Source organism: Peromyscus eremicus, chromosome X (genome assembly GCF_949786415.1).
Source record: "Peromyscus eremicus chromosome X, PerEre_H2_v1, whole genome shotgun sequence".
NCBI classification, from domain to species: Eukaryota; Metazoa; Chordata; class Mammalia; order Rodentia; family Cricetidae; genus Peromyscus; species Peromyscus eremicus.
This window is the reverse complement of record NC_081439.1, coordinates 47,609,268-47,637,235: the sequence shown is the minus strand read 5'-3', so window position 1 is coordinate 47,637,235 and position 27,968 is coordinate 47,609,268. Positions and strand designations below refer to the sequence as shown.

At 37.4% G+C, this 27,968-nt stretch overlaps 1 protein-coding gene across 1 annotated transcript in view; it reads left to right on the top strand.

Moving 5' to 3' along the window:
- Window positions 1–27,968, top strand: part of LOC131899949 (melanoma-associated antigen B18-like) — a 561,424-nt gene that overhangs the window by 115,401 nt on the left and 418,055 nt on the right. The window contains exon 2 of the mRNA XM_059251429.1: window positions 27,699–27,785. The gene's annotated coding sequence lies outside the window, so the exon portion shown is untranslated. The remainder of the gene's footprint in view (window positions 1–27,698; window positions 27,786–27,968) is intronic.

Genomic DNA, 27,968 nt, shown 5'->3' with positions numbered 1-27,968 from the left:
ATTACTCAGTTTAAGTGAGTGTGTCTCTTGTATTGATGAAAAATTAGTATTTACTGAGCACAAAGTGCCACGACCCTATTCTGTATATTTACAGATTATTGGATATTGCTTTGTCAACTTTGCCCAATAGAAACAGTATTCAGGAAAACCACATTCTAACTATAGAGGTGAAAAATGACTAGAAGGGAAATGACCTCATATGAACAAGCAGATGATCCAATAAGCCTATAAAACCAATGAGATGGAACCACTCCAACTGTGACAGTGAATCAAATGGACAACACACACTTTCCTAGACGATTACACTCCCTCTCTGACATATGAACAAGCGTAGCCACACCTGTTCTGGTCCCTTCTGTACTATCTAAGTCACCTTTCCTGGCTGCCTCCAAAGACAGCTATGGCATTCAGATATTCTTCCTCCATATCCCAGCTTACTGTGAAAGAAAGGGCACAGGCTTCAGAAGAAAAAAATTGTGCTGTCACTACAGCTCCAATTATGATTATGAAACTTTTCTGGAATTCAGTTTTCTCATCTGTGAAAGGAAGCATTCCATTAAATAAATGGCACAATGCTTGCCATGCAATGGCCAGTTAATATTTTCACCTCTTCCATTCTTCACTCTTTTTTTTTGTTTTCCTTTTTCTATAAACTCAAAACTTTCACCTCAGGTCTCTGAGATAGACTGTCATGCATTTGCTTCCTGGTTTGATCCATTCTTATCTTCATCTGCAAAGGTATATATATTTTACTTATGCCTCACTGTCCCTTAAGATACTTTTGGTAGGCTGAAACAAGTACTGTCTAATGTGTTCTGAATATGCTGTCTGTTGTAACAAATTAGTTGCCCCATGAGATATGACTCTTGGCTTAGGCCTTTGGGTCATACATTCTTATGAACCTAGAGCAATATCCATATATTATATATAATGCTACACATTGTATAATGTTAAATATATATAAAGTATCACAAAATATGTTACATAATGGCTATTGTGGAATATATAACATAACATACATTATATATTATATCATATATAATGCATGATATATATTATGTGATATCTATTACAAATTAGACATTATATAGTTGTATTATGTATTGCACATTATATAAAGTATGTTGTATGTTATATAACAATCATACGAAGTATATTGTACCTGATATTATACAATATACACAAGCATTATAAATTATGTGTTATAGTATACATTGTATAATATATACCATACATTTATCACTATGTAGTATATATTGCCCATTATGTATTATATATTACATATTATATATGTATGTTATATATTATGCATTCAATATTAAATAATATATAATATTTTATAGATAATATATGTAGTGTTTTGATAATTGAAGGCTGTAGGGAGCATCAACAACACCATTGGAGCTATGGTTTATATGTGGAGGCACAGTATATAAGGCAATAATAAAACAAGTTACAGGCCAGTGAGATGGCTTAACAGGTAATGATGCTAATATTAAAGCCTGATGACCCTTGTTAAATCTTGAGAATCCACATGATTGAATCCCACAGACTGTCCATTGGTCTCCACATGGTTTCTGTGGCAAGCATGGACACACATACATATACACACATAATAAATAAATATAAAATTAAAAAATAAATCAAAGTGCAAATAACAGCTTCCCTAGTCAGTAGGCCCTGTAAATTCAAAGGGATTTGCAACATTCAACTCCATATTCCTAATATGTCAAAAAAGCATAATAGTGGTTGGAGATTATTGGTTGACGTTAAGTGAGTTAATAGCCATAGAATTACTAATTTAGTTTCTGGAACTTATTCACTGAAGAATGTTTGTCAAAGTACTAAACAGCAATAAGCATGTTCATAGAGATGTGCTAGAACTGGAGTCTGATTGGATTCACATTTGATCATTTTTATCTGCCAAAATCGTCTCAATTTGTTGCTGATTGTGATTATTGGTTTAAGACAATTAGATTCTAACCAGATTTTGTACTATAAGAGAGGAATATTCCACATTAAGCATTGAGCCATTTTATAATTATTAAAATGTTAAAATTTATTTAAAATTGAAAGGAGAATAAACTAAATGCATATCTTTTACATTTGGTATAAGAGTGCAAGTTTTGAATATACTGTGTGTCCAAAAATACTTTCAGTTTGTGATTCAGGATCTGAAATTGGGTATATAACAGCTTCTAGATCATTACTTCAAATATTTACGAGGTAACAACACTTTTCTCAAGTGTGTGAACTTCATGCTGTTTTTCAGTTTTTATACGTCATTGTTTTGTGTTTGAATTAGCTTTTTTACTGTTACAACTAATTGCTTTCATTCAAAGGCTGACTAGCAAATGCCATGTGAAAGAGGAAGTTTTTTTTTTTTTTTGTGTGTGTGTGTGTGTGTGTGTGTGTATGTTCAGACTGATGACTGTTTATTTGTCCTTAGTAAAGGCTTTTTTACATGAATGCAATAATGGTAAACTTTATTTACATTGCTCAACCAAAACAAATAAAAGAACGTCTTAAAACAGCATAGTGATCTCAAAGCTTGTCATATCTTCCATATCTGAGATATAATTGGACTTTAGGGGATGTGGCATAGTCAGTAAGAGTTCACGGCCTAGAGGTTTAATCATTCTCTAAAAATAGTAGACATTAGAATAGTCCAAAGATGCATCCTTGTAATGAGAAGTTAGGTGGATGGTGAATTTCTTACTAGGCTTCTCTACTTTAAGAATACTTGAGGTGATTTAAAAAGAAACCTCAATCTCTCACTCTCACTTTCACCTTCCCAGAGTCCTTTAGTCATTTACACACTCTCCTGCTCTCTCCCATCCCCTTTGCTTTCCTCCAGCCCATATGAATTAGAAGTTTTCTACAAAAATGTAGACTGAAATGTTTCTGCCCTGGCTTGATCTTATGGTATCTTCCACTTTTGCATGGAAAAGTGGGGCTAGGAGCTTCAAAGGATCTTCAGAGTAAGAACTTCATAGCAGTATGAGACAATGAACTTTGAAAATATGAATACCTCTCTGAATGACCTTAAACAAGCAAAAAATGGCTGCAGTGGATAAGTGAGCCTTGACTACAGGAAGCAGGAGGGTAGTGGTGCTAGAAGTGAGCAAAAATCACAGCAAACTTTATTAAGGAGACATGCTCTATCTCAGTTGAGGAAAACAGCTACTGTGTCCCTGGACCAGTAGAGAAGCCTTCTGAAGTTAAATACCTGAGTCACTGCTCTAAATCTTTGTAATTCCAAGGTGATTCCACTGCAAAGTCTTTTATAATTAATTGCATGTATATTGCCATTCACTTGAGAGATAGGTGATTACTTGCCTCGGTGTTACTGTAACACATTACAATATCAATAATGCTACTGATTTTAATTAAAACCTCCAAATGTGTACCTGTTGAAATATTCATTATTGCACCCTTGATTGTGTGTGAGAATTCAAAGTCTTCTGTGCTCATTTTTTTCATATAATAATACCAAGGCCAATTAACAGAAGACTGCAAAATGTTTCTTTTTCTTTTTTTGAAGGGAGAATTAACATCGTTATTGAGAAATAGCATTATTTTTTCTTCGAATTGATAATCTTTTATTATGTCCATTTATGTTTTCTAGTTTTTTTTCTTACTTTTGAAAATTGTTTTTTTTCTCACATAGTATATTCTGATTAAGGTTTCCCTTGTCTCTACTCCTCCCAGTTCCTCCCCTCTTCCCCTCCATTCCAGATCCACTCCCTTTCTGCCTTTTATTAGAAGACAAACAGGCTTCTAAGGAACAGTAATAAAATAAAACAAAATGCAATATAATATGATAAGACAAAAACACATAGGAATTGGACAAAACAAACAGAAGGGAAAGAGCTCTCAGATAAAGCACATTTCCATTTTTAATAGCATAATGTATTTGTGTATGTGTGTGCATGCATGCACACACATGCCCACATGTGTGAGTGTGTACATGTGTGTGTCCCTTTCTGATTTTGTTTATATTACTCTAAAATTGTCTTTTGGTGTAGCTGAAGTTTTCCTGTGTCCTGCCTGGGCTGTAGTCAGGACAAATCTCTCTCACCTGCCCATCTCACAGCCACTCAGACCCAAGTAAACACATAGAGGCTTATATTAATTAAAACTGCTCAGGCTTACTACTGACTCGCTCTTACACTTAAACTCAGCCCATTTTTGTTAATCTTTATGTTGCCACATGTTCCATGGCTTTACCTGTGTGCCATTACATGTTGCTCCCTGGACAGCAGGCTAGTGTCTCCTGACTCAGCCTTCCTCTTCCCAGAATTCTCCTTGTCTGCTTATCCCGCCTATACTTCCTGCCTGGCTACTGGCCAATTAGCATTTTATTAAACCAGTGTACAAAAGCATTATCCCATAGCACTTTGGCCTCCAAAAGTAATTGTCCATTGTTAAAGTCAGTAGATGAAGTGAAACCAAAGGTTAAAGGACAGCATGAATGAATAATCCTTCCCTGGCTCACTTAGTGTTTCTATTGCTGTGAAGAGACACCATGACACAGCAACTCTTATAAGGAAAACATTTAGTTGAGGGGGCTCACTTACAATTTCAGAGGTTCAGTCCATTATCATAATGATTTGTGACAATGAGCAAAGCTTAAGCAAAAGAGACTTCAAAGCGTGCCCCCACATATGGTGATATTTTGTTTGTGCTGAAATGTGATTTTATTTGTATGTTAATAAATAAAGTTGCCTGGAGATCAGATGTCAAAGTGAGCCATAAGCAGAGTCAGGCGGTAGTAGCACACACCCTTAATCCGATCACATGGCAGGCAGAGTCTCTGTGTGGTCAAGGACACAGGCAAGCGTGGTGACACAAACATTTAATCCCAGTACCAACCATAGAGACCTGGAGGTCTGTATAGACAGGTAGTGACGAGGAAGTCATGTGCCAATGAGAAGGCAGACCAGAAAGGCAATAAAAAGACAAGTCAGACAGGAACAAACTCTCTCTCTCTGGGGAAGCTACTGCTGGTGGTAAGATAAGGTAGTCATGGCTCTTGCTCTGATCTCTTTGGCTATTAACTCTGTATTTGGCTCTGTGTTTCTTATTTAATAAGATTGTTTAGAAATTCATCTACACCCACAGTGACACACTTCCCTCAACAAGGCCACACCTACTTCAACAAGGCCACACCTCCCAATAGTGCCACTCCGTATGAGGTTATGGAGGCCAATTAAATTCCAACTACCACATTCCCTAACCAGTTACTTGTATTTGGATTTCAGTTTATGTGTAAGAATAATAATAATAATTCTCATCTCTCTTTAAGGCATATAGACCTGTATTTTGAAGCCATATACTTAAGGTACTCAGAGAAAAGGCTGCATGGAATAGGCAGGCAATCTGTTGATGGGGCTGTCTGCTTTCTCCATGTCATACTCTGTGGCTCATAGGGCCAGGTTTACCAAGGACAACTCATAAGGGACAGTAGGGATGATCCAAGGTCATATCTTTATTTTATACACTGTAATTGTAAAAATCATTTCTGGTGAGTGTTGTTTGGTACAGTAATGAAGAAATATTCATGCCAGATGGTGGTGGTACAGGCCTTTAATCCAAGAACTTGGAAGGCAGACACAAGCAGTTCTCTGAGTTCAAGGCCAGCCTGGTCTACAAAGTGAGTCCCAGGACAGCCAGAGATGTTACACAGAGAAACCTTGTCTTGAACAACAAACAAACAAACAAACAAACAAACAAATAAATAAATAAGAAGAGGAAGAAGAAATCTTCCCTATGGTAGATGGTCCCAATTTTTGTAATCCAAATTTTTTCATTCTCACAGTTGAAATATAGAGGTGTACGTGTGTGTGTGTGTGTGTGTGTGTGTGTGTGTGTGTGTGTGTGTGTGTGTTCATAGCATGTCTACAGTCTTTGTGTCCCAGTGTTGTTTTCTGACATGGAAAATAGTGTTCTGAAACTTGTTGAGAAATCACTGTTGCTGTTTTTGAAGAAAGTTCATTACAGTATAGTTTTCTTTCTCTTGGAATCTTAATATAAGGTTACATTTTATATGATTTTGAAGCATTGAGTGACTCCATTAGAAACGTTTGTAGTGAAGGTGAGTCATATTCAGGATATCACTTCCTTATGTGAGAAAGCATGATAAGGCAACTGCAGTACAGGCAGGACACTGCAGAACAACAGGTAGTTTTATTCAGTTGGATATTCAGGGCATACACAGACTGAACTGGAACAGGTAGGCTGCTAAGCTACAGATTTCTTTACAAGAGAGAAAAGCTAGTCTTGATTGCTTCAACTTTGTGCTGACTCTGGAGAGTAGTTTCAATTAAAACTTTCCCTCTAGCTTTAGAGACAGATCTCTTCCTTCTTTATTAAAGTTGGTTTGGGGATGAAACTTTGAAAACTAGACAGAGTCGTAACATTAAGAGTTTAGATTCAGTATGTGGGGGAAAAAGATAAAAATCCAGATGTCCTTTGTAGATTTCAAGTGAAAACAATACTTTAATTATAGCTGTATTTGTAGGTAAGCAAATCCCCAAAGCACTGGAACCTGCTTTGCAACATCAGAGAAGAGCTGTGGCTTGGTTATGATGTCTTTAGTGATGTGGGCAAATACAACTCATCTTTTTACTCCAGTCTCTTAACTTAATTGGTGGTCATCTTTCTTCTGTTTTAAAAATCTCTTATTTTCACCTTCCATGCCAGAATTTCTTTTACTCTATGACTTGTTTTCAGAATGACACTAGATATTAAGAAAGCTCTTGATCCCTTACTTTGCCCTGAGCTTGAACCACACTGAAAATTTGCTATTCATCCAAATTTTTCCCAGTAGATGTTCCTGACGTTTTGTCTTTAGACTTTTAATTTTTCATTTATTTTTGGAAGATTTCTAAAGAAGTAATAATTTTCTCATCCTTTTATACTCATCCTACTATTCATTTTTTCTTTCTTTTTGAATTTTACTATGCATTCAAATTTTAAGGAAATATATGCAAACACATTTGCAGATCCTAAGTGTATTACCATTTTTTTGAGGTTTGACACATCTATGCAACTGTGTAATTGATATTCTAAGAAGGATATAAAATATTTTCATCACCCCAGAAAGCTTGCTCATGGGTCTTTTTTTTTCAGAATTGTTAGCGAAAGAAATATCCATTTTCCTGATTAATTCTTCCTACTTAAAATTTTATGTAAAGGTATAGCAGTATGATCTTTTGAGTCCAGCTTCCTTTGTTCAGTATAATATCTGTAGGATTCATTATGTTGTTGCATAAACCAGTAAGTAGTTTGTTACTTTTTTTTCCCAGTAGTTCACTGGTATGTGGATGTATCTTTCTCTTGCTTATAGCTGGATTATTTCTAGTTTTGGCTGTTGCATATGAAGCTACTCTGAATATTCCTATATGGCTTTCTTTTTAGTTTCTTTTCCCTTTGCTTTTGGTCAGCATTGGTAGACAGTCTCTAAAACAGTCTTTAAGGACCACTTCTTGGGAGAAGGCTCAGTGGTTAAATAAATTTGATATGCAAGCAGGAGAACCTGAGTCTGAATCCCCAAAACTCATATAGAAGACATAGGGCATGCCTGTAATCCAAGTTCCCCTATAGAGAAATGGGTGGAGTGACAGAAAAATCTTCAGAAGCTTTTGGGCCAACTCACTTCATATATTCCATAGAAAACAACAAAGACATCTTATTTCAAACAACGTGGAAGGTGAGGATCCATACCTGGATTGGTCCCTAACCTGAACATGTGTGTGTGTGCACGCGCGCGCACACACACACACACACACACACACACACACACACACACACACACACACAGAGAGAGAGAGAGAGAGAGAGAGAGAGAGAGAGAGAGAGAGAGAGAGAGAGAGAGAGAATCTTCACCTCGTAGATCTTCACCTCGTAGCATTAATGCCATTGAATGTCAGCTAAGATAGCTGTTTTAGTTCTAGTGAATGGAATATTGGCGGCATCAAGGGGACTGCTAATTTGGAGACTGAGTGCTGTCTGTCTCTCATTTTTTTGCCTTGTTAACTCTAGGGAAACCATCTTTCAAATTGTGAGGTAAGCCCAGAGAAAGGCCTCCATGGGTCAGTTTGGAAGGTGAGCTGATGAGGTCTTGTCAAGTTATGTGAAAGCAGAAGTGGCTTCTTTGCCAATTGAGTCTTGAGATGGCTAGAGTTCTGGCAAGCCTTTTTTATTGCAGTGCTGTAAAAGACTACATTCAAAGCATCTAGCTGATTTTAGGATTCCTGACACCCAAAATGGTGAGATAACAGATGTTTGTTGTTTCTGTCCATTAAATGTCAGGGTGATTTCTTATAGAGAGTAGGTAGCTAGGTATATTCCATGTGTAGTTCTTTGCTGATTCTTTAGTAGAGGAAAATTCAGTAGGAGTTCTGTGTTGTTCAGATCTATGGTTGAAAATAGAATTTAGGTTCTTCATGACAGAGAAAAGTTTATGTAATTTCTTCATGCATTTTCAAAAGACAGCTGAAGAACTTAATTTTTCCCTCAAAATAAGTTTTATTCTTTATTGTGAAAAACAGAAACTCATTTTAAAAAGCCCAGTGAATAAGGAAGAAATGATGTAGAAATTATATAAAATCACCATTACAACATAATCACTGTTAAAATTATGCTGTTCACTTCCCTAGATTTTTACCCTAAAACACACATACAAATGAGCTTGCTTACATTTAAAGAGCTAAAGTCACATGAGACTGTAGCTCGAGTTTTCCTGCGTGGCCCACAGTCAGGACAAATCGCTATCACCTGCCAGTCCCACAGCCACTCAGACCCAACCAAGTAAACACAGAGACTTATATTGGTTACAAACTGTATGGCCGTGGCAGGCTTCTTGCTAACTGTTCTTACAGCTTAAATTAATCCATTTCCATTAATCTATACCTTGCCACGTGGCTCGTGGCTTACCGGCATCTTCACATGCTGGTTGTCATCGTGGCGGCTGGCAGTGCTTCTCTGACTCAGCCTTCCACTTCCCAGCTTTATTCTCCTCCTTGTCCTGCCCATACTTCCTGCCTAGCCAATGGCCAATCAGTGTTTTATTTAATGACCAATCAGCAACACATTTGACATATAGACCATCCCACAGCATGAGACCTGCTTTTTACATTTCCTTTCCCCGGACAGCATATTTTGATATTAATTCAATGCCAATAAAGACACACATATACACTTATTTTAATTGTTTCTTATACTCATTATGTATTCATAGTTTACCTATTCTGTACCTCTGATCAGTCATTCAAAACTTTCCACTGTTTATTTCATAGTTGACAATAGTCATATATAAACATTTTTGGTCATTCATCATTTGCACATACCAAACATTTCCTTAGCCTACTCTATCAAGGAACTATTTCTTGATGAGTATGTACATTTAAGGGACTTGAATGAAAATTATAAAATGCCATTCAGACAGAAGAGACTCAGTTGTAGAATGTGAGACTTTTTTTCCCCAAAGCTGGCTGAATAACACTGAGCATATTAAATTTTTAAATATCTAGCATTGTGACAAGCCATTTTAAACTGCAATGAAAGTTTAAACTGTGATTCAATATTTTGTTTTTCTCTTCTAGGCTCAGAATTAAACCCAGGGCCTCACATATATTAAGGATATATTCTACCACTGAGTTATACCACATTTCCTAGGCATCTTTTATACTTTTTTTGAGCCATAATGTATTGGAGCATTTTCATTTACTCTCTTACTCTTTCTTCTACCAGTCCCATTTTGCCCCCAGGTCATCCCTCATTTATGTCCATCTCATTATTTCCTCCATAAGTTCATTATATGAGAGTTTGCAGTATGAGTTAATGTTATGATCTCTATTTCTTTCCATTTCCCTATAAATGACACAACTTAATTCTTTTTAAGTGAATAAAACTTGATTATATTAAAATACAATACATTTTCTTTACTCATCCATCTCTTAGCAAACACCTAGACTGATTTCAAAAGCTGTTAACTGTAAATATCAGTGTGATAAATATGAGTATATGTTATCTATATAATAGGATAGCTTTGACTCTCTTGGGTTTATTCCCAGGAATGGTATAGGCAGATTATATCATAATGTCATAATTCTCTATTTCCTTTTATTGAAAGTAGATTTTTTTCATACAATATACTCTTGATTATGGCTTCCCCTTCCCCAACTAATTCCAGTTCTTCCCCACCTCCCCTCCCATCTGGATCTACAGATTGTTTCTGTCTATCAGTAGAAAACTAACAGTTATCTAAGGAATAATAATAAAATAAAATACATAATACTATATTTAATTCATTAAGGAATATTCACACTGATTTCCATAGTGGTTGGGTCAATTTACATTTCCATCAACAACTAATTAAGGATTCACTGCCTGACCCAATCTTTCCAAAATTTATTGTTTAATTTTTTTCCTCACAATTTGCATGCTATCTGGAATAAGATAGAATTTTAATGCAGTTATATTTTCATTTCCATGATGGCTATGACTATTGAACAATTTTCATGTATTCAATAGCTATTTGTACTTCTTTTGAGGACTATCTGCTAGCTCACTTTCTTATTTATTGATTGGATTATTTATTCTGTTGGTGCTTGATTATTTGAGTTCTTTATATATTCTGGTATTAATATTTCATTGAACAAAGAGCTGGCAAAGATTTTCTCCTATTTTATATGCCATGTCTTCCATCTGATACTTCCTTTGCTTTTTAATTTAATGTATTCCCATTTGTCAGTTTTTGCTATTATGCAACTCCTCTAACATATCCCTCTAAACACTAACTAGCCTTTTGCAGGCGTTAAAGCAAAGTATAAAGCCCAATAGTAGTTAAAGTCATGAAAGCAGATTCAATAAGAAACTGTTAAATGAGGAGAAAGGAGACTTCAGTATAGAACTGGGTTCAACTCTGAATACAAGAAAAGGAGGGGGTGTATAGTCAATGGGGGAATCAATGAAAGGAAACAATTAAGAAAGTAGGGCAATTCTTTGCTAAATTGACCTAATAGGATTCTTGTTGAAAACAAGCCAAGGAAGTCAAATACTGAGGGTGGACTTCTCTCTTAAGATGATGCAGAACAATCTTTTCTAAAATGTGATAAGCCTCTCAACAGCCATTTAGTGGTACTTCCCTACATGTAACAGAGGGATTCCAGACCATTATTGTGAAGTAGAAAGGAATTTTTAAGAAAATTTCCAAAAACTACATGCTAGTTAATTTTATGTGAAAAAAAAGTTTAAATATTTTCTTTAGAAACTTCTTTGAAGATATTTCAGTGAATTTAAGTTTCAAGCACAAGGTAGAGATGAACCTCATTTTTCAGATATTTGACTTTTTAGCCACGTATACTTTATACATTAGATATTGACTACCTCACTGTGTGTTGGTAATGAAATTCATACTTTCATACATGAATTGATGAAAAACATTTCAATCTATTGAATGATAACTCAGCTTGCAAGGCAGTATTTTCCATCACATCATCTTTGTCTGTTATTTTAAAAGCAATTATTTCAATATTATTCTTCATTGCAGTACTGCATTACTATTTTAAATTGAGAAGAAAAAGTTTGAAATAAATGTATGAACACTATTGAAAAATGCTTTGGTCTCATAAACTTCATACAACTGAGGCAACAAAAGAAATCTGCTGAAAATGGTGTGGTGTTTCTTAAGCCCCAACCATTTGTTCACAGCCTTATGCCAGTAGACTGTCTGTAAAGAAAGTAATATAAGGAATATATAGATATATGAGAAGACTGTATCCAAGAGGCAAAATGTAACTAATGCTATTCTATTTTTAGTTTTCAAATGTTGGTTAAAAATTATAGGAGGCCATTGTTTTCTACCCTGAGCCCTGGTAGAATACACTGCAAATGAAGTTTCATGTCAACTAACAGAAACTCAGTTGTTTCCTAGTCTTACTACCTGGCATGCACATGATCCCTTGAAAAACTAAGTTGTGGTAATTTTTTTTCCTTTGAAGTAGGGTCTTGGTTTGCAGGCCAGACTGACCTCAAACTGGGATCCTTTTGTCTCAGGCTTCTGAGTAGTTGGATTATAGGTGTGTGTCAGTAAACCTTGAACTAAACTATTATCTGATTTTTCTAGCTAACGAGGAGGTAGAGAAAGCAAAGATAACAGCCAAATTTTTCAAACAGGCTAGTTATGACTAGCATGGTAGTGGGTATTCTTTATGCCTAAATCATTACACAAAAAAGGCAACCTGTGTTGGGCATCATAGAGTAGGGTAGTGTAATCCTGTAATCCCAGTACTAGGGAGGCTGAAGTGGGAAGATAGAGAATTTGAAGCTAGCCTGGGCTATAAAGATTCTGTCTCAGAAAACACAACAAACAAAAAAGTGATCTGAAATAATATGATATTAACCAATACGTTTTTTTTTTCTGTTCTGTCTTTTATCATCCTCTTATGGGGAAAGTTACTTTGAAATAACCAATCAAAGTTTTTTTCTTTCTTTCTGCTTTCTATAGCCTTTCTCTGTCTGTAAATCTAAGCTCCTCCATTCATCTCATTGAAAAGCTTATTCTGTTTTTTAAATGAAGTATTTCCTCACTCTAGAATGTCAAATGAAGCCAGTTACTATCTTTAAACAAAAGTAACAACAGTGATCTTGCCCTTTGACACATCCAAAACATTCCTTTAAAGTGGGCTGCTAAATTCACCTGACATGCTTCTATTGATATTCACTTGGCTTATTTGCATCAGATACTACTTAAATCCTTCTCTTCCTTTGGATTTTATTCTTCATATCATCTTGCTCGCTGACTTTTTCTTTTCAGGTTTTATATACTAGAGTTCTTTTATGCCCAAATATAGCCATTTCCTCATACCACTTTTTTATACCACTCTATTTCTCCTCCCTTTGTTATCAAGGCTTGCAGCACAGTGTACAGTTGCAGTAAGTGCTAAAAATGTTTTTATTTTTTTAATAATATGAGTGTATTATATGAGTAATGACCAGTGTACTGGCTGAGTTTGTATGTGAACTTGACATCATCATCATCAGAGAGCAAGGAGCCTCAGTTGAGAAAATGCCTCCTTGAGATCCAGCTGTTTGGTATTTTCTCAATTAGTGATCAATTAGAGAGGGCTCAGTCCATGGTGAGTGGTGCTATCCATGGGCCGGGTGCTATCCCTGCTTTTTTTAAATTTTATTTTATAATTTAATTTAATTTTACAGATCAGCCATGGACTCCCCCTCCTGCCCCCCTTGCCTTCCCCCCAGCCTACCCCCCATTCCCATCTCCTCCATGGCAAAGACTCCCCTGAGGATTGAGTCAACTTGGTAGATTCAATCCAGGAAGGTCCAGTCCCCTCCTCCCAGGCTGAGCCAAGTGTCCCTGTATAAGCCCCAGGTTCCAAACAGCCAGCACATGCACTGAGGACAGGTCCCAGTCCCACTGCCTGGATGCCTCCCAAACATATCAAGCGAATCAACTGTCTCACTTATCCAGAGGACCTGATCCAGTTGGGGGCTCCTCAGCTATTGGTTCATAGTTCATGTGTTTCCATTCTTTGGCTATTTGTCCCTGTGCTTTTTCCAACCTTGGTCTCAACAATTCTCGCTCATACAAACCCTCCTCTTTCTCGCCAATTGGACTCCTGGAGCTCCACCTGGCACCTGGCCATGGATCTCTGCATCCGGTTCCCTCAGTCATTGGATGAGGTTTCTAGCATGACAATTAGAGTGTTTGGCCATCCTATCACCAGAGTAGGTCATTTTGGGCTGTCTCTTGACCATTGCCAGTAGTCTATTGTGGAGGTATCCTTGTGGATTTCTGTGGACCTCTCTAGCACCCTGCTTCTTTCTATTCTCATGTGGTTTCCATTTACCATGGTCTCTTATTCCTTGTTCTCCCCCTCTGTTCTTGATCCAGCTGGGATCTCCCGCTACCCCAAGATCTCTTTCCCTCGACCCTTGCCCTTCATTACCCCCACTCACGTCCAGGTTGTCCATGTAGATCTCATCCATTTCTCTGTCACTAGGTGATCCCTGTGTCTTTCCCAGGGTCCTGCTCTCTAGGTAGCCTCCCTGGAGTTGTGAGTAGCAGTCCAGTTATCCCTGCTTTACATCTAGTATCCTCCTATGAGTGAGTACATACCATGTTTTTCTTTCTGAGTCTGGGTTACCTCACTCAGGATGATTTTTTCTAGATCCATCCATTTGCCTGCAAACCTCATGATGTCATTGTTTTTCTCTGCTGAGTAGTATTGCATTGTGTATATGTACCACATTTTATTTATCTATTCTTCAGTTGAAGGGCATCTAGGTTGTTTCCAGGTTCTGGCTATTACAAACAATGCTGATATGAACATAGCTGAGCAAGTGCCCTTGTGGTATGATTGAGCATTCCTTGGGTATATGCCCAAGAGTGGTATAGCTGGATCTTGGGGGAGATTGATTCCCAATTTTCTAAGAAAGCACCATATTGATTTCCAAAGTGGTTGTACAAGCTTGCATTCCCACCAGCAGTGGAGGAGAGTTCCCCTAGCTCCACATCCTCTGCAGCATAAGCTGTCTTCAGTGTTTTTGATCTTAGCCATTCTGATAGGTGCAAGGTGGTATCTCAGAGTCGTTTTGATTTGCATTTCCCTGATAATTAGGGATGTTGAGCAATTCATTAAATATCTTTCAGCCATTTGAGTTTCCACTGTTGAGAATTCTCTGTTTAGTTCTATAGACCATTTCTTAATTGGACTGTTGCGCTATCCCTGGTTTTATAAGAAGGTAGGCTGAGCAAGCCATGACAAGCAAGCTACTAAGCAGCTCCCCTCCATGGCCTCTGCATCAGCTTCTGCCTCCAGGCTCCTGTCTTGTTTGAGTTCCTGTCCTATCCAATGACATCTTCAGATACCCTCCATTTGCAGTCAGCAAGTCTCCCTATGATTCCTGGTATTTTTTCAGCAATTTCTATGATGATTATATAATGTCAATGTCATTTCTTCCCTAGCTTAAGCTACTTTTAACTTCCTGTTTCCTCATTCAGAATTATGCTCAAATTGTATCTTCTTCAATAAATTCTTTTCAAATACTTTAACTTGTAATGAATTCCACTGTTCAATGTAGTATTTGTGTCCCCTTTCCACTGCTAGGACGGTCATGGACTACTTGGTTAAATGATGTCTCCACTAGTGAAAAGTATTTTCTATGTTTTCTGAGATGGTGTCTCACTATATAGCCTAGGTTGACCTGGAATTCTTGATCCTCAGGCTTCTGAGTGATGGGATCGTAGGTGTGCACCACTATTCCCAGCCAATGGGTAACCAGTGAGCAGAAACACATTTTTTGATATGGGATAGTTACACAACCTAAGTAGGCTATAAATTTTTGTTGGCAGGTTATAGGTAGTGCAATATCTATCTATGACAATTTAATATTCACATGAGAAGAGAGGAAAAAGCACTGTGACAATGTACTGTTAGTATACAGTGAATCAATTTACCTTTCTCCCTCCCTTAAAACAAGGTCTTGCTGCACTTAAAGCTGTTTGCCTAGGCTGGATGGCCAGTTAGCTCCTGCATCCACCTGTCTCTGTCCCTGGACAGTGGAGTGAAATGCACTTGGGGACATGATTGGTTTTACATGGGTGCTGTGGGTTTGAACTTAGGCCCTCTTGCTTTCACAGAAAACACTCTTATCCACTAAGTTATTCCTGAAGCCCTCGGCTTTTTAATACCGAAAATCATTTTGATTTTCATTAGTTGATAATAAAAACGTAAGTAGGCCTTATATAAAGAAGTATATTTTTCTTCTGCTACATTAGTCACTTGCCTAATATTGCATGTTTTCAAAAACATTTCTATGTAGTATTGACTGTATGCTAAATAAACAATAGATGGTATGCAGCACCACTTTTTTCTTCCTCTATGCCTTCTTTTATTCCTATTCTTCTCTCCTGCAGAGTACCCTTAAAAAAACTGCCATTTCCTCTTTAGGAAGAGATAAGTACATTTGATGTTCTGCTAACTAAAAATTCATCGTTCTTGTCTCAATGCATGTCCTTACTTAGTTCCATTCTCCTTAGAAAATATTCATATACTAAAATATTTCACAATAAAATAAAAGGTTAAAAGCATTACTTGTACAGTAATGTTCTTATATGTACATACCATGTGTTGCTATAAGAAATGATAAACTTTGTAAGGCTTTGAAATAGTCATTTTGGAATATTAACTTAGCTCAGTTAAATAGTGAACTTTAGAATATCAGTAGCAATTTATTTCAAGACATATGTAGGAAGCAAATAGTTCACAGATACCATTCCATAGCATAAACAATTACTATGGAAGAAGACAAGAGAATTTTAGTGTTTATTACATCAATATTTTCTCCTATTTGGTTTTTCTAGCACTCCCTCACAAACTTATCTCTATTTACATGATGATGAATAATCTTATGTACTCAGCACCCTTAAGACTAATGTCAGTAGTAAAAATTGCAAACCACAGACTATGCAAATTCTCCTCAGTATCTCAAACATTAAAAGAATGAGGAGTGCTTCCTTTCTTTAGAAATTCATTTTCTGCCGTCAGAGCCAAGGCTCAAATGACCTTGCAGCTCACAATTAGAACTGCAAAAGAACTGGCTTTGACAGCCAGTGCCATAAAAGAAAAGAAAGCAATTCCAAAATTTAAAAAATGGGCTGTTAAAGCCAGGCCTGTGACGAGAATATGGTTCTTGCTTACAAGCTAAACTCATTACAGAACTGCACCTTTCAGGTCTTAAACTTAAAACATAGGGGAAAAAAAAAACCGAAGAAGGTGAATTGCCCAACAAAAATGGGCCTCTCATGCAAATGTCTTTGGTAATTAAGGGGAGGGTGCTAAATGTGCAATATTCTTTCAAAGCAGAATTGTTTCTAAATGCAGGGGTAGGTTAACACTGTAGTCTACCAGGCAACAGCTGTTCTTAAGAGAACGCTGTCAATGTTGATAAGTAACTTTTAAAACTAAATCTGTTTGCTGAGCTCATGTAGTTTGGAAAACCATGAAGAATGAAATCTTTAATGATTTTTTTCTTGGAAAAAAAAAACTGGGGACAAATCCTATCAATTGCAAGCCAAGGCAGAATTCTACAAGCTGCACAACCTGGTAAGATCCTAGGGTGAGCTCCTTTATAGGAGGAGAGAGGAAAACACTAGGCAGATGGGAATTTGGAGCCTCTCATCTGAATAACAATTTTACACTCTGAACATGCACTGATCGCATTCTTTCAGTCCTTTTTACGGAATGGCTTAGTGGAGGAGCAAAGGCTATTTTCAAAGTTTCCTTTTTGTTTGTTTCCCAGGGTCCATTTGTTGTTCAAGATGTCCTGGCCAAAATTAGCTTCAGTCATCATTCCTCACTTTATTTTATGTGCTACTCTGGGCATTGTTTAACCACCCAAAGTAGGAGAAAGCCTATTGTCTAGTGACATTTAGGAAGTACTGTGAAAAATTAGGAGAATGTGAAGAATTGTGGAAATGTGATTGTATGAGGAAATGTGAGAAATTATTTTCTCTCTTCAGTATGATAACTATTCTAAACCCCAATCAGTGCCATAATTATTCAGTTTCTTTCTAGGCCTCAGTATGAAGCCTAAGAGTCTTGGTGAACTACATTTCAGATTTTTTTTTTTGTAATTTTGGGGTATGGGGTGTTGCTTTGTATTCTTGGCTGGCTTGGGAATTGCAGTCCCCCCCCCCCAGTCTCCTGAGCTCTGGGATTACAGATGCAAACCACCATGCCTGGTTATCATTTTGGTTCTTTTGTTGTGGAGCTGCTTTTCTGTTTTTGAGACAGGCTATTTCTAGGAAGAAACTATGCAACCTAGGATGACCTCAAACTCATTCTCCTTTCACTTTGGCCTCCAAAGTACTAAGACTGCCAGTGTGTGCTAGCAGGCTTAGTTATTGTGATTTTAATTTTCATCTCCCTAGTGTACAACGATGTACATATTTTCCAAGTGCTCATTGGCTATTGTATGTCTTCTTTCACAAAGTTATAATACCACTCTTCCTTTCATGTGTTGTGCACAGTGAAAGGCATAACAGCAGCATGACATTTTTATTATCTCCAGCAAGGTCAACAAACATTTTCTGTAAAGGGCCTGATTGTAAATATTTCCAGCTTTGTGGTCCATATGGTCTCTGTCTCAATCACTCAAGTCTGTCATTGTAGTCTGATAGCAGCCATAAACAGTGTACTCCTGTGTTCTGATAAAACATTATTTACAGAGAGCATGTCAGGTGGCAGATGTAGGTCACCCCTGATTTAGAGAACCGTTCTGGAGGAAGTTGTGTGTCTGCTTATAACATTACCTTCTAAAGTTAGCAGCAGACCTGAGAAGAGATGCGACTTTGGATTTAATTCTTTCAAATCAGTGGGCATTGGCAATAGAGGGAGCTAAGAAAGAGAGACTGGGAATTTTTTAACTACTAGAATTTTTAAAATGCAGTAGTTCTGAGAAGTCCTAAAACTTAGCAGGAACACCTGGAAGTTGTCCTTCTGGGTCAATCTGAGGGAAGAGTCCAAAGACAGGGGCTAGTTTTCCCTTTTGTCCTACAGTGAAGAGAGTTCTGCTCTCCTCTTCAGGTCAAGTGTGTTACAGTTCTACGTTCTGCTCCTGATTCGTTCACAACATTTATTACAAACTGCAAGAGTTGCTAATGTGAGTTTGGATCATAAGTGTTTACCTTAAGAATCTAGTCAATTCTTAATCTGGATTGGATAAGACATACTTTCTCTTGAAAGGAAGATCTATATTATTTCCTTCATCCTTCAGGGAATAAACCATATTTTTTCCTAGTTATCTCCTAACAGCTTTTTATCTTCCCTGTTTGTTAGTTTCATAATTTTTAAAATAAATACCAAGCAAAGGTAGAGTAATCATAATGAAAGCAGTGAGAAGGGAGATAAGATGGGAGACTCAGACTTCGAAGGAAGCTGTGCATAGAGGTGGTTATAAGTGGGGAAGAGTGGCTCCAATTCCTCTGGTGATTTCTGCAGGACAGGTTTTGAAATAAACTCTTGGTTTTGTACTGCAGATTCTTGTAGAGTGGGCTCCTGAGTCTGGGCTGCCACTTTCTTGAAGACACTTGTACCAACTAGGAGAGCTTGGCTGACCTGCCTGCTCTGGATCATGAATACTCTCATCCAGGGAGGCGGGACAGAAGTGGCCTTGTGCCAGGACAAAATATATCCAACTTGATTCCGTTGGCCATGATTCCCATGGATGATATTTACTATTACCCAGTGCCCTCAGGGGGCCAAGTTGACCCCAAACTTGGGCCACTCAAGCTCACAAAACATTCTCAGCCAGCTCCTAGTGATAGGATAGTCAACATTTTCCTTAACTATAGAGGGTATATTTGTTAAAGTTTTTTAGAACACAAGTCAGAGGGCTGTCTAGTTTACCAATCATGTTTCCCATGTTGTTCATCTAATTTAGTAACACCAAGTGGTAACACATAAAGACAGACCAGACTCAAAACATGACCCAAAGCAAGGATAACAACAAAGAAGACAGTAACAAGTGGTGTCCCACAGGTTTCAACAGTCGGACCAACAGAATGTAACAGGAGGCTCTTTTAGTTGTCTCCTTGTACAACCTCTAGACTGCCTAATGTCCTCACACTGGACCTCTCCAAATTCTAGGTCTGGCCCCCCAGTGTCCTTGGCTTTGTTGGGCAGCCTATTGGTTGGAACTCTGATGATGGTGCCAAAGTGCTGGGCCTCTCTAAGTTTCTAAACCCGGTCCCCAATGTCACCAGGGCATCCTCAGTGCACCAAGGCAGGTCAGACTCTGACCAAACTCCCAATTAGCCAGAAATAACCAGTGGGCTATTGAACATCTCTCTTTGCCCTGGACAAAGGATTGGTGGCCCTCATCAGGTCCCCCACATCCCCAGACTAGGATCCCACAGAACCATTGACTTACCAGACGGAAGCTTCCTCAAAAAAAAAAAAAAAGGAAAAAATGCTTGCTGTTTTCCTTTCAAGTATAGCCATTCACCAGGGAGTTTGCATAGTGGAAGGCACTTCTCAGGGCCTTGGATCAGCTAGGTTATCTATCCTAAGGTGAATGCACCCTTGGGGTGGCTCACCAGCTTCTCAAGGATCCTGGAATGAAAACCCCTGCCCCAGCTTCAGCAAAGTTTGGGTGGACAGTCTATCTTGCTGGGGCCTCCATATATTAATCCTGAGAGTCACAACAAAGAAAAGACCTATTCCACAACTGTCCAAATTAAAGTAAGCTGTATTGGGGTGTACCTGGAACTGACTAGCAAGCTGTCTCCCCCTAAGTTGGGGTTTGAGAGTGCAGCCCTCACAGGCCTCTTGAAGTCCCTCTTATAGGAGAGATAGGTGTTCACAGGGTTAAGAGGGTTGGTGATTATTCACTGTTAAAAGAATACAATGAAAATGGGAGGAACAAAAGCAAGGATATACATCAAGTAAATGGAGGTAAATACAATGAAAAGGGGAGGAACAAAGGCAAGGATATACATCAACTGAGTGGGGTTTACATGCAGTTTACATCAGACCAGGAACTTACCCTTGATTACAAACAAAAACCATAATTGGCAGGGACTTAACACAGGACAAATGAACTTGTCTTAGTTAGGATTTAGCACCAAACAAGCAGGAACTTTTTAAAAACTGTTTTGGCTGTAAATAGAACTCTTAATCTGTAAAGGTATATTTTTGGCTTTGGTCTTCCATCAACCTGTGAGGCATTTGTTCCTGTTGTGGTTTTACAATAGTCCTATAAATAGATTCTATGATAAGCTTAAATCAACTCAGACAATTTCCCTGTCCCGAAAAAGTTTGCCTGGCCACATGTCTGCCTATTGGCCAGGCTTTCTTCCTGCCTGCCATATTTACTATTTTCTTTTGTAAGGCTAGAAGAATACTTTTATTTCATTGTAGAAAAATGCTTTCTGGTACTGCTCTAGCATTCTGTTTGAAGCTACAAAGTTTTGAAAAATCAAAACTAAAGCCTGAGGTTATGGCTCAGTGGTCGAATGCTTGCCTGGCATGAAGTCCTGGGTTTGAACCCTGTCATTGCATAATCCAGGTGTGATAATAGAAATAACCTTTAATACCAGCATTCAGGAGGTGAAGGCAAGTTCAAGGTCATTCTGTGCTACTTATTTTGAGGCCAGCCTGGGCTATGAAACCTTGCTTCAATGGGAAAAAATATGATGTTCTTGGACTTCTCAACTTAGAATTGTTTGTCAGATCCTTACTATGTAACTATCAGATTCTATGTGATAAAGGGAGATCATATAACATTTAGTCATTACTTTCTCAGTTAGAATCTAATAAGACATGAAATGCAGGAAGATTATTTAGCTATTAGTTTTATAATATATATTGATTAGTTTTGCTTTAGACTTGTAATTTTCTTTACTTACACAATGTTTAAATTTGATTGGTTTAAGAACTGCCTTGAGTTCTGGGTATATCTATGAAGGTGTTTTTGGAATATCATCTGAGAGAGGAAGACCCATCGTTAATGTGGACAACACCATCTCATGACCTAGGGACAAACTGAGGAAAAAGGGATAAAGGAAAAAGCAAGCTCTAAGCATGGCCAGTCCCTTTTCTCTACTTTCTGGTTAGCCACATAGTGAACAACTCTTTTCTGCAACATATTGTGGCTGCCATGATGCTCTGACAAGCCAATCGAACCAAACAACCATAAATGGCGATCTCTAAAACTGTGAGAAAAAAATCATCCCTTTAAGGTGTTTCTGATAGGTATTTTGGTGACAGTACCATAAAATAACTAGTACAGTTTATATGTGTTCATTTGAAAGTTTTGAATTCCACACATTTTTTTTAAATCCTGATAAATAGTTTTTAAATTCACCAGGAAAAGGTATAAATCATATTCCACTTCAAGGTGAAATCATGTTTTATAGAGCTTTATACACCAAGTGCTTGGTGCATAGCATAATCTCAATATATATTTCTTGAGTTAAATATAGTTGGTAGAAATGCCAATGAAAGGAGAATTTAGACTTTAAAACTATTTTACAATCAATTTATTTGTTAAAACAGGGAAAAACTTTTCTTTTATGTGTAATATATCTATCATAAAAACATTATGGGAAACATCAGGTATTAACATATTTTGAATGTTTGGAGGACATAGAAGATAAAGCACTAAGTGCAGACACAGTACATATAGACAGTGGTAAATATAGAGAGATGTTATACTGTGATCTGAAAAAAGTATCCAGGTGGAGCAAAAGAATGTAAAACAAATTGAAAAACTTCCAGCCAGGTGAGATGGCTCATGCCCATAATTCTAGCATTTGGAAGGCTGAGGCAAGTGGATCATTGAATTTGAGACCAGCCTGAGCTACATAATGAGTTCTAGGATACTCTGGGATACAGGACAAGAACTGTGTCTCAAACCAAACCTGATAAACAAACAAATACAGGAAAAGAGAAGCATCCTTGTCACTAATACTATAGTCTCACTCTGGTCTCCCTTTTGCTCCCCATTTCAAGCATTCAGAAGAGAAACATGGAGCATAATGTGATAGATTGGTGGCATTTATTATAAGGTAAAGTAGTGGCACTCTCAAAGGTAAAAGTGGGCAATGGCCAAAGTGACCATTTTCTAGAGACAGAAATACTGCCATGTGGGGAGAGTGGGCTGTGGTCCCAGAGACCATTCTGTCAACCCACATTTTAGGCTAGCTTTATACTGTTTCTTAAAGTTTTGAGAAAACTTCTTGAGGGGCATTTCCCTTCCCAGATGATCGACAGCGTTGTTTGTTTGGATTAACTTTTGAGGGAGAAGATAATGTTATGTCTTGTTCTTTACAAGAAAGCCTCTTGCTAGACAGAGTGTAATCTTATTATCTTTCTGGCAGTAGAATCTCATGTCTCTATTCAGGTCCAGAAATACAATTAAGTACTCATTCTGTTGACTAGTAATCAAAGTCCTACCTATTTCATTTCTGCTTTTACAAGCCACTGCGTGTGAGGAATGGAGGTCTATCCTCAACGACATCCAAACCTGCTAGTATGTGACTATTCATCTAACTGTACTGTCCTAAAAGGGTTAGAGTCAGTTGCTAATATTAAGTGTCAGAACCCAACGTAAGTACCTTCTGCCCACAAGACCAGTATGAATGGGTTAAAAGAACATCTCCATGAACATCCCGAGTAAGACTTCTTTAAGTGTATAATACCCAAGGTTCAGAATACTGAAATTTTCTTTTATTCTTATCATATTGATTCTGAACACATCAGTTTGCAGTACTAGGCTTCTACCTATTGTTTGCGTAGTTTAAGTTAGCAAATAAATAAGAGATCACATGGAGTTTTCCAGTGTGCATATTTACTCCTTAAATGGACTAATGGAAGCACCTCTTATTTACTCCCATCCCTTGCACTGTCGCACTCCCCAGAGCCCCAGTTCACCAATGCTGTGAGCACAGAGGGCTTTGTCCTCCTAACTCATTCTTTGTCTCCATTCTCCTCATTCATCCATACCCTCACAAGTTAGAAAAAGGCATATACTTATCTCCATTTATTTGCTCATTCACTCATTTTATCTTTAAAACTGTTAGTTTGACATTGGCATGTCAATAGGGGCCATTTTATATTGGAGTGTAGAACATATAATGCTTTTTAATTACATTTTCTCCTCTAATTCTACATGGAAGGTCAATGTTATAATGCAGATACATAAACACAAGTAAAGGAATGCACATAATCACTTTAACAATTCCACAAGCATTATATTTGCATGCCTTTGAGGTTGAATGTACTTGAAATTGTCATTGAGTTTTGGGTGACCTTTCATGGTGATATTCTCTGCCTGAGAAACATTTATAACTTTATGTCTTTATTTATTCTACTTTAGTGAAATTAATATAAATAATCTCTTCTAATGTGTTGCCCTTTATCCAACGAGTACACATGGCAGGAGTGGAAAGGGTGTGGAAAACAATCCCATTTACACTCTGATAAGCACACACAAAAGTAAATCTTTATTAGGAAGTTCCCTTGAATAAGGGTAGTTTCAACATTAACTATTGTATCTAACTTTCCAACCAAATACATTAGCATATGTATATGCTCTGAAGATCATTATGAGATGTGTAGTCAAAAATGCTTCAAAAATGGCAGTATGTTTGGCCTTAATAGATATTTAAGTTATTTGGATTATAAAAGAGTGTTTTGGGGAACCACAGACAGTGTTTATTCCTATATTAATAATGCAGGTGTTAATAAAGTATGACTGTGCATATTGAAATATCTGAAAATACATTAAAGACATTTTTCAGGGTGAAAAAATACATTTTTCTTTAATAGTTTATTATTAGTTTTAAGACTTTGCATGTGTTATATAGCTGAAGCAATGGAATTGTTGACAAACTTTATTGAAAACATTGCACTCAGAGTACTTGGGAAGCATGAATTTGATTTATGTTCAGAAATCTTATGCAGTTGGGAGGTATAATTGTCAAAATCCTGAATTCAAGATGAACTAAAACTGAAATAATCTGGAAATCAGAACTAGGTAGTAAATACATGCCAAGTGGCTAGAGATCATGAATTCTACTCTGACACCTAAGAAAGATGAAAGATGGATTTATGTGTAGAATTGGAGAAGGTGGCTAGAAACCCATTCCTGCTATGTTATTTCTCTAAGGGCATTGGGCAAGCTTTAGAGTACTTGTCCCCACAACTTCATTGTGCTTCTGTGTCACTAGGGATATAGAAAAAAATGTAGATTCTGGTATACAGTATTCTTGCATTGATGGTACATAAAAGATAGTGGTTTCATCATCAATCCTGTGCAAGAAATATTTCTTATTTTATTTCACAGGAGAATATATTTCATGGCTAGAAAAGAACAGTTGTCAAACATTGACAAAATATGAACTCTCACCATTTCTTCTTGGAAATAAATCTTTTCAAAATCTTTTAAATAAATGTAGACTCTGAACCACTAAGTGTGGGATGGAGACTGAAGGGATACATTTCTAAGCAGTTGCCAGATGATGCTGGTCCAAATTTGAGCAGCAGAGGTCTAGACATGTAACAAAGAGTTAGAAAATGGTTAAAAGCATAGTTCCTATAGTTATATAATTTTCTAACCACTCACAGAAGAGGTCTATAGAAATTGGAAGCCAGCTAGTGTTTATGTTCCTAAGCCACAAGTGCATTTCTTGGCTATGATGTTTTATTTAAATGTCTTATCTTATTCTGCACCGACTCTGTGAGAGGTACTGTTATTATCTACACTTTACAGATGAGTAAGTGAACTTAAGAGATGTTAAGTAATATATCCACAACACATAGAATTACTGAGAGTTCAAATTAGAATTACACGGCTACATAAGCTGTACTTTCAACAATCTTATAACTGCCAGCTATGTGCCAGAGCCATCTAGTTAAGTCCAACATTTATGATGAGAATGAGGGAGTCTGTCAAGAATGATAGAAACTGAGTTCCAAAGAGAGAAAACAACTTAACCTACTTGAGTTATTTGTGTTAGAGCAGGGATACAGACTAAAGCTATTTGACTCCAAAGAGGAGAGAACTTGGGGTAATGTCTGTGGAGAAAAAAGAACAACCAAATCTCAAATAGTTGCAAGGGTATGGTTGCAAGTAATTTAAAAATGGAGAAGATGTTTCCAGAACTTAAAGTGCAAGTCATATCATTTGCACGAGGATAGGAGGGATGGATCAGAAACTGAAGATATATTGACTGCCATTTAAGTCCTCAGCTTCTAACTTCTATACCCTACTACTTAGAAAAATACTTATATATTTCAACATTAATTTAAAATATCATCATTCTATCTACCAGGTGTGTCTAACATTTCTACATTATGACATGCATGACATTGTCATCTGCAAAGTTCATACTTAACAACTATGCAATTAAGTTACAAAAAATGCCACAAATTTTAATGTTTTAAGCAAGTTTATGAGTTTGTATCAATTTCATAACTATCCTCAACAGCATATGGTCTGTGGGCTATGGACTGGGCATGCCTGAACTTTACTTAAGAATTGAATATTGAAAGATAACTAGTATTCTAGGGATACAGCTTGTTGGTCAGTTAAATGAGTATGTTCTATAAATGGAGCCCATTTAAAGTGACTTTAAGCTGGGCGGTGGTGGTGCACGCCTTTAATCCCAGCACTCGGGAGGCAGAGCCAGGCGGATCTCTGTGAGTTCGAGGCCAGCCTGGGCTACCAAGTGAGTTCCAGGAAAAAGGCGCAAAGCTACACAGAGAAACCCTGTCTCACAGAGAAACTCTGTCTTGAAAAATCAAAAAAAAATAAAAAAAAAATAGTTACTTAATTTTTTTCTCTAAATCACTACCCAAATAGTTTGTATTTAAAGTAATTAATTCTTTCTTCTTTAGGTTTGTAAGTATTTTATTGAGAATTTTTTGCATCTATGTTCCATCAGAGATACCAGCATAATTTTCTATTCCTCCTTTTATTTAAAATAGATTCTTTTCTCATACGATATATCCTGATTATAGTTTCCCCTCTCTCTAATCCTGAGTTCCTCCCTCCCTCCTCTTCCCTTCAGATACACTTCCTTTTTGTCTTTCATTAGAAAGGAACAGGCTTCTAAGACATAATAATAAAATATAATTAAATAAAATATAATATGATAAAAGAAAAACTATCATATTAAAGTTGGACATAGCAACCCAACAGGATGTAAAGTGTCCCAAGAGCAGGCACAAGAGTCAGAGACCTACTCGTTCTTATAGTCAGGAGTCCCATAAAAATACTAAGCTGAAAGTTATATACACAGAGGACTTGGTGCAGACCCATGTAGACCCCGTGCTTGTTGCTTCAGTCCCTGTGACTTCATATGAGCTTTGCTTAGTTGATTCAGAAGGCCTTGTTCTCCTAGTGTCCTCCACCCCTCTGGCTCTTACAATCATTCTTCCTCATCTTCCATGGGATTCCCTGAGCTCTGAAGGGAGGGATTTGATAGAGACCTCCCATTTAGACTCTCTCTCCACATAATGTTGGCTGTGGGTTTCTGCAGCTATGTTCCCATATGCTGCTAGAGGAAGCTTCTCTGATGATGACTGGATAAGGCACTGATCTACGAGTATAGCAGAATATCATAGGGAGTCATTTTATTGACACTTTTGTTTTGGACCAGTAATATTTGTTTTTTTCCTAGGTCTCGGTGTTATCTAATCTCTGGTTCTTGATCACCCAACAGTGGAAGGTATGGGTTCCATCTCATGTAATGGGCCTTAAGTCAAATCAGACATTGGTTGGCTACTCCCACAAGTTCTGTGCCACCATTGTCCTAGCACATCTTGCAGACAGGACAGACTGTAGGTCAAAGGGTTAGTGGCTGGGTTGGTGTTCATGTTTTTCTTTTGGTAGGCTGCTGAGTACGTTCTTATACCAAAGACACCTGAACTTAGGGGTGAAGGTTCCATGTAGGCACCACCTTGACCTTCCCATGCAACTTTGTAAGCAATTTTTGCTTAAATCAATGTATGTCTATTTCTTCTGGCCCACAGAACAGTGAGACAATAGAGTTTTGGTGTTTACATCAATCAATTTGTAATATTTGTATGACATTACTAAAAAAATAATACATTTTCTGTGCTTGAGAAATTGGTTGAAGCTCAAGTCTTTTTTTTTTCTAGGTGTTGTGCTGTTTGTTCTTACTGTGGCCATGAAAAAGCACCTATGGAAGTAACTGGTCCAGCAGATGTAAGCAACTGAAAAAACTTGTAAGTAGATATGACCATGGTCTGGGAACAAACATAAAAGCATAAGGAGAAATCATACTGAAGGACAATTGGTCTGTATGTGCATCAATTGATGATCAAGTGTAGATCATGTAGAGATGGGTGCAGCTTGGGTGGAGTCTACCAGGAGGGAAGCTGAGTCCATCTGCTAGCCTGTACTTTGCC